This window comes from Eleutherodactylus coqui, chromosome 2 (genome assembly GCF_035609145.1).
Source record: "Eleutherodactylus coqui strain aEleCoq1 chromosome 2, aEleCoq1.hap1, whole genome shotgun sequence".
Taxonomy (NCBI): Eukaryota; Metazoa; Chordata; class Amphibia; order Anura; family Eleutherodactylidae; genus Eleutherodactylus; species Eleutherodactylus coqui.
The window spans coordinates 316,934,712-316,941,715 of record NC_089838.1 but is presented as its reverse complement, the minus strand read 5'-3'; positions in this window follow the sequence as shown (position 1 = coordinate 316,941,715).

The following is a 7,004-nucleotide window of genomic DNA, read 5'->3' as shown; positions in this document are numbered from 1 at the left end:
TCCTCTCTACTGGTGGTCTGTAGGGGGCGTGCTGAGCCCGGTCACCTTGTGTGCCCTCACACATCCACTGGTCCCAACACCTCCTAACAGTCTGGTCAGATGCTCCTCTCTACTGGTGGTCTGTCGGGGGTGTCCTGAGCCCGGTCACCTTGTGTGCCCTTACACATCCACTGGTCCCAACACCTCTAACAGTCTGGTCAGACTCTCCTCTCTACTGGTGGTCTGTAGGGGGGGGGGGGGTTTGAGCCCGGTCAACTTGTGTGCCCTCACACATCCACTGGTCCCAACACCCCTAACAGTCTGGTCAGACGCTCCTCTCTACTGGTGTTCTGTAGGGGGCATCCTGAGCCCGGTCACCTTGTGTGCCCTCACACATCCACTGGTCCCAACACCCCTAACAGTCTGGTCAGACGCTCCTCTCTACTGGTGTTCTGTAGGGGGCATCCTGAGCCCGGTCACCTTGTGTGTCCTCACACATCCACTGGTCACTCACAACACCTCCTAACAGTCTGGTCAGAACGGCCGGTGGGGGACAATTCATCGCTATGACCATCCAGCTTCTCACATCCCAATAATGCGCCCCCTCTCAGAATCTGGTAACGGGGTGAAATCTCTTCTCTGTGTCGTAGAGGCGTCTAGTGGTCAACAAGCTCTACACAAGTGGAAGAAGAGGTCATAACTCACAAGGAGCCTCCGAGAGCCTCTTATAGGCCAAGGGGGGAACCCTCACACATCCACTGGTCCCAACACCCCCTAACAGTCTGGTCAGACGTTCCTCTCTACTGGTGGTCTGTAGGGGTTGTCCTGAGCCCGGTTACCTTGTGTGCCCTCACACATCCACTAGTCCCAACACCCCCTAACAGTCTGGACAGTCCTCTCTACTCGTGGTCTATAGGGGGCGTCCTGAGCCCGGTCACCTTGTGTGCCCTCACACATCCACTGGTCCCAACACCCCCTAACAGTCTGGTCAGATGCTCCTCTCTACTGCTGGTCTATAGGGGGTGTCCTGAGCCCGGTCACCTTGTGTGCCCTCACACATCCACTGGTCCCAACACCCCCTAACAGTCTGGTCAGACGCTCCTCTCTACTGGTGGTCTGTAGGGGGCGTCCTGAGCCCGATCACCTTGTGTGCTCTCACACATCCACTGGTCCCAACACCTCCTAACAGTCTGGTCAGACGCTCCTCTCTACTGGTGTTCTGTAGGGGGCATCCTGAGCCCGGTCACCTTGTGTGCCCTCACACATCCACTGGTCCCAACACCCCCTAACAGTCTGGTCAGACGCTCCTCTCTACTGGTGGTCTGTAGGGGGCGTCCTGAGCCCGATCACCTTGTGTGCTCTCACACATCCACTGGTCCCAACACCTCCTAACAGTCTGGTCAGACGCTCCTCTCTACTGGTGTTCTGTAGGGGGCGTCCTGAGCCTGGTCACCTTGTGTGCCCTCACACATCCACTGGTCCCAACACCTCCTAACAGTCTGGTCAGACGCTCCTCTCTACTGGTGTTCTGTAGGGGGCATCCTGAGCCCGGTCACCTTGTGTGTCCTCACACATCCACTGGTCACTCACAACACCTCCTAACAGTCTGGTCAGAACGGCCGGTGGGGGACAATTCATCGCTATGACCATCCAGCTTCTCACATCCCAATAATGCGCCCTTCTCAGACTCTGGTAACGGGGTGAAATCTCTTCTCTGCGTCGTAGAGGCGTCTAGTGGCCAACAAGCTCTACAAGTGGAAGAAGAGGTCACTACACACAAGGAGCCTCCGAGAGCCTCTTATAGGCCAAGGGGGAACCACTTTTAGGGCATCCGGTGACAAGACCGTCCATCTAATCACCACAACTCTCATCATTTACAGATCTGCCTGAGATGGAACTGCAGGACAGGTTTTGCAGCAAAACTACAACTTCTTCTGGGGGCGGAGTTTTTTTTTTTTTGGCAAAGTGTGTATGTGAGGATCCATATAAAGTGTCATCTGCTGGTATAGAGAGCCTTGCATATTGCTTAGAGCGCCATTCCGTACCCACAAAGTGCCACACAGTACCCATCTGGTGCCTACAGCGTACGCATTGTACATACAGGGGATGTGAAATTAGGTGCATGGTGGTAAACGTGTAGATGGCGGGGGATATAAGGATGGGGCGGTTGTATTTCAGCTAGTTTAGGCAGATACCTCCTCTCAACTTTAAATGGGTTTTTCAGACTATTGTTAAGCTCCATGTAGACAGGCCGAATGTCGGGCAAACGATGGCCGACACTCGTCCCCGCACATACTCACTCTCAGGCTGCTGCATAAACGATGGAGGATGAGCTGATCGCTCAGTGTAAATAGCAGCCGTTCAGTACTGAACAGCCGCTGTGTTATGTCAATAGAGAGGGGCGGGGGAGAGCGAAGAGTTGAATCTCCTGCAGTCTCCCCGCTGTGAGCCAGCGATACTATCTCCTGCGCAGCAGCATGAGAGCGAGTATGTGCGAGGGCGAGTGTCGGGTACCTATTAGGATAGATTAATAGTTGATTGGATGGGCTCCGCTACTCAGGACTTCAACCACTTTCAGCGTCGCAACACAAGGGTTCAGAGCGGAAGCAAATTGCTCCGATCCCTGTATAGTGGCTAGTGCTGGTAAATGCAGTTGCAGCTCCTATTAAAATCAATGAGCTGATGAACTATTGATGACCTGAGGATAGGTCATCAATAACAATTGCCTGGGAAACCCCTTTAAGGGCTCAAGCACACGATAGCTGCGTAAAAAAATCACAGCTAGTGCTGCAGAAAATCGAGTGAATGGATGATCTTCTGCAGCGCTCGTTGCGAGGGTCAGGGCCATTTATGCTGCCGGGACTGACCGAAAAGATGCGCTGCTGGAGAGAGATGGAGGGGATCCCTTGGGGAACCCCCTACATCTCTCTATCCAGTGAAAAGAAGTTGTATAAATTGACATGTGTCAGCGCCGTGTATTCAATTATTACAGTAATCTAAGTGAATTCACACTCACCTGGTGACCGGTGGGATTTCCATACATCCTAAGGGAATCCACTGGCACCTAGTGTCCAGGTGTGCGTCTCAAAATATTCTTTGTCCTTGATTCAATGTGTCTGGAGAGGCGTTGGGAGATTAAGGCCCGCTGTATGTTGGAGCTTTGGAATAGAGCCAGTGCAAATACAGGGAAAAAAATCTCCGTGCTCCAGGACTTAAAGGGGTTGTCCCGCGAAACAAAGTTGGGGTATACACTTCTGTATGGCCATATTAATGCACTTTGTAATGTACATTGTGCATTAATTATGAGCCATACAGAAGTTATTCACTTACCTGTTCCGTTGCTAGCGTCCCCGTCGCCATGGTGCCGTCTAATCTTCAGCGTCTAATCGCCCGATTAGACGCGCTTGCGCAGTCCGGTCTTCTCCCTTCTGAATGGGGCCGCTCGTGCCAGAGAGCTGCTCCTCGTAGTTCCGCCCCGTCACGTGTGCCGATTCCAGCCAATCAGGAGGCTGGAATCGGCAATGGACCGCACAGAAGACCTGCGGTCCACCGAGGGTGAAGATCCCGGCGGCCATCTTCGCAAGGTAAGTAAGAAGTCACCGGAGCGCGGGGATTCGGGTAAGTACTATCCGTTTTTTTTTTTTTTAAACCCCTGCATCGGGTTTGTCTCGCGCCGAACGGGGGGGGGGCTATTGAAAAAAAAAACAACCCGTTTCGGCGCGGGACAACCCCTTTAAGGAGTTACAGACCCAGTTATAATAACCACTAAATTGCAGTTATTATAACCAAGAGACCACTGGGTCCGTAACTCTCTAAGTCCTGGAGCGCCAAGATTTCTTCTTTTTTTCCTGTATTTGCGCTGGCTCTCTCCAGTGAAGGGAAGCACCGCTGCAGAGATGAAGGGGTTTCCCCCAGGGCTTCTCTTCATCGCTGGGACTCCATTCATCTTAGTGCGATGCTGGGGTTCCCCTGCATGGGAGATGGAGGGATTCCCCTGCTGCTAAGAATCACTTCATCTCCCCTGCCGGGGAACCCCGGCATTGCGCTGCTGGGGAATCCCTTAATCTCCCCTGCAGGGATCTCAGGCATTGTGCTGCTGGGAAATCCCTTATTCTCCCCTGTAGGAGAACCCCGGCATCACACTGCTGGAAATCCCTTAATCTCCCCTGCGGGGGATCCTCGGCATGGTGCTGCTGGGGAAACCCTTATTCTCACTTTGCTGGCCTCCTTGCATATTCTCCCTTAGGAGTCTATCGAGGCTTCTGCATTCTGTGCACCAAGAAGGTGAAGCGCTGAGGGAGAAGCCAGCGATCCAGCAAGGAGTCTTTCAGTCTAACCACGCTGCATGAGCGCTAATGACCTCAGGGGTGACATCAGCGCCCGTGCAGTCATTTAAACTACTGTCAATTCAAGGTCTACCACTAATCACAGAGCCATATGGAAGCACCTTCAGCTTCCTTGTGGTGAAGGAGGAGGAGAAGGAGCGACTTCCTGTAGTGACTGCAGTTTGGATGTGAGTGGAGTGAGCCCGAAGTCTAAGAGAGAGCTTTGTAAGTAATCACTTTTACTGATAAGACCCAGTGCAGAGGTACTAAATCATACCTATGTGGACGTCCAGTCAGGAACATCATATAGAAGTACTCTCCTAAGTCACACCAATGTGTCTCTAGTGCGGGGTGCAAATCCTAACAAGTTAATAATTATTACCAGAGTGTCTGTGGAGTGACCCCTACCCCCTTCCGGAGTGCTCCCAGTCCAGGAGTGCTACCTGACAGATAACGCAGACTGTAGGACTGGTTTCACCCTGTTTCCTCCCTGACCTCTGAACTTCCTTTTTCTTACCTGCACTGTGAAGATTGTACCTGAATTCTTGTGAATAAGTGTTTTGCCAAAGTTTATTCCAAGTAAAGTTCATACCGGGCCCTAAGTGTTCCTGGGGCCCCGAGGTACTATAAACCAGTTCTGTGCAGACCCTCCACGTGGAAATCCTGCAGCATTTAACATCTTGTCCACAAGCTGCAGAAAGAATCAACTTGGAACCTGAGCAGAAAAAATCGATATGCCGTCCAGAATGTCGCTTTTATCACTGTTTCCGTTGCAAAGTATTCATCTCTTCTCAATGAGTTGATGAATTTTGCACAAAAATCTGCGATAAAACCTCTTACACACGGTGCGGGTTATGAGGCAGACATTGCGCAGTGTGGACCCATCCTTAGGCTTCCTACGCACGGCTGATTGTGATATCAGTCCGGCATTGCGCTTGTGCGATGTACAGGTGGAGGTGCTGTCTGTAGCAACCAATCACAGCACAGCTTTCATTTCACCACAGCAGCTTGAAAAATGAAAGCCGCGCTGTAATTGGCTGTTATGGGCCACAAGGACGTCTTCCTGTTGCACTAAATGAATTTTTTTGAGTTGGTTTCCATTGATATCAAATTTCTGTATCCGAGTCATTAAACGTGAATTATGAAGGTTTCACATCAGGAAGATCATTTGTAATAACCCTGTGGAATCCCCCTATCAGTAATATGGATTGTGTCTAATCATCATGTCACGTGCTCTATACCATGCTACATAGGAGAGAGTGTGTGTGTGTGTGTGTGTGTGTGTGTGTGTGTGTGTGTGTGTGTGTGTGTGTGTGTGTGTGTGTGTGTGTGTGTGTGTGTGTGTGTGTTCAGTTACACTTTTTAGTGACTTTGGTGCAGACCCTCCCCTCCCCCCCCCCTTAGAATACAATATGCCATTATTATTAAAAAGGGGTTTTCTAAATAATTTAAAAACGCTATTTGGGGGGTTGGAAGACAACCAGTTCTCCCCTCCTCTCTCCCCACCCAGCCACTCCTTGTTGCCATTGGCTAATACAGTGATGTGTTTGTAAATATACGTCCCTCCTTGTGGCTCCAGTGATGTCCCATAAACAGGACTAGGTGTCCACTGGCATAGGTCATGTGACGCGCCACCAGGGTAGTCACACCACCTTACTGGGGGGTAGTTGTTGCATTGGAAAGGTACAATTATTCCAGACCCCCTTTAAATGTGAACCAATATGTCCAGATTTGATCTTTAAAAGGCAGCTCCATATTTTTAATGGGTTTTTTTGCATTGACGATGCAGCTATCCCCAGTGGATATGAGTCGGCTCGTAGCAGTGTGGTTATTTCTCTCTCTCTGAAACTGCTTGAGTTTGTCTCTGCAGGCGATCATGTGATCTCAGTTCTGAGCAGCTCAGATTTAATTGGCTTTGTACGTACTCAACTTAATCAGTTTTTGAGTAAGAATGCTCCCCCTGTAACGGACACTACTCCACCAGCTTTTTAGAGGAGATAGACACTCTTGAAGATCATACAGCTCTTGTCACACAGTTATAACAGAGGAGATCAATTCATCCTCCCAATTGTACACTAATAGTCTAAGGCTTATTTAGAAGAACACAGAAGGTAATGATAATTAAAATGTCCTCCCTGCAGGCAGAGATGGTAGCGTCTCTAGCTACTCCTGTAATGCTGTGCTGATGCAAAATAGGATTGCTGTGAAAAGAGAAAGCAGAAATCTCAACAGCAAAATGGTGCTGGATACGTACCAGACCCGAGGCTGCACTGCCTGAACCTGAGTACAATACACATAAGAGATATCCATAGTGTGAGAGGGTGGGAAAATGTGAGTGGCCCTTTAAAAGTATTAACCCCTTAATGACACATGCACCGGGGGGGAGGGGGTTACCTGCTGCAACAGCTCATGCTGCTCATGACTGTTAAAAACAAACAAACAAAAAAACCCCACATATTTGGCATCGCTGCATCCATAAATGTCCTATCTCTCAAAGTGATGATGCCGCACGATGACTGGCATCAGAATTGCGTTTTTTGGGGTTTTTTTGTCACCCTGTTTAAGGAATAAAAAGGTCATGAAAAGAGATCGAAAAGATGTGTGTACTCCAAAATGGTTCCAATACAAACTACAAGAGGTGCGGCAAAAATAAGTTAAACACAAAACTAAAAAGTTATGGCGGCAGAAATTGTTTTTTTG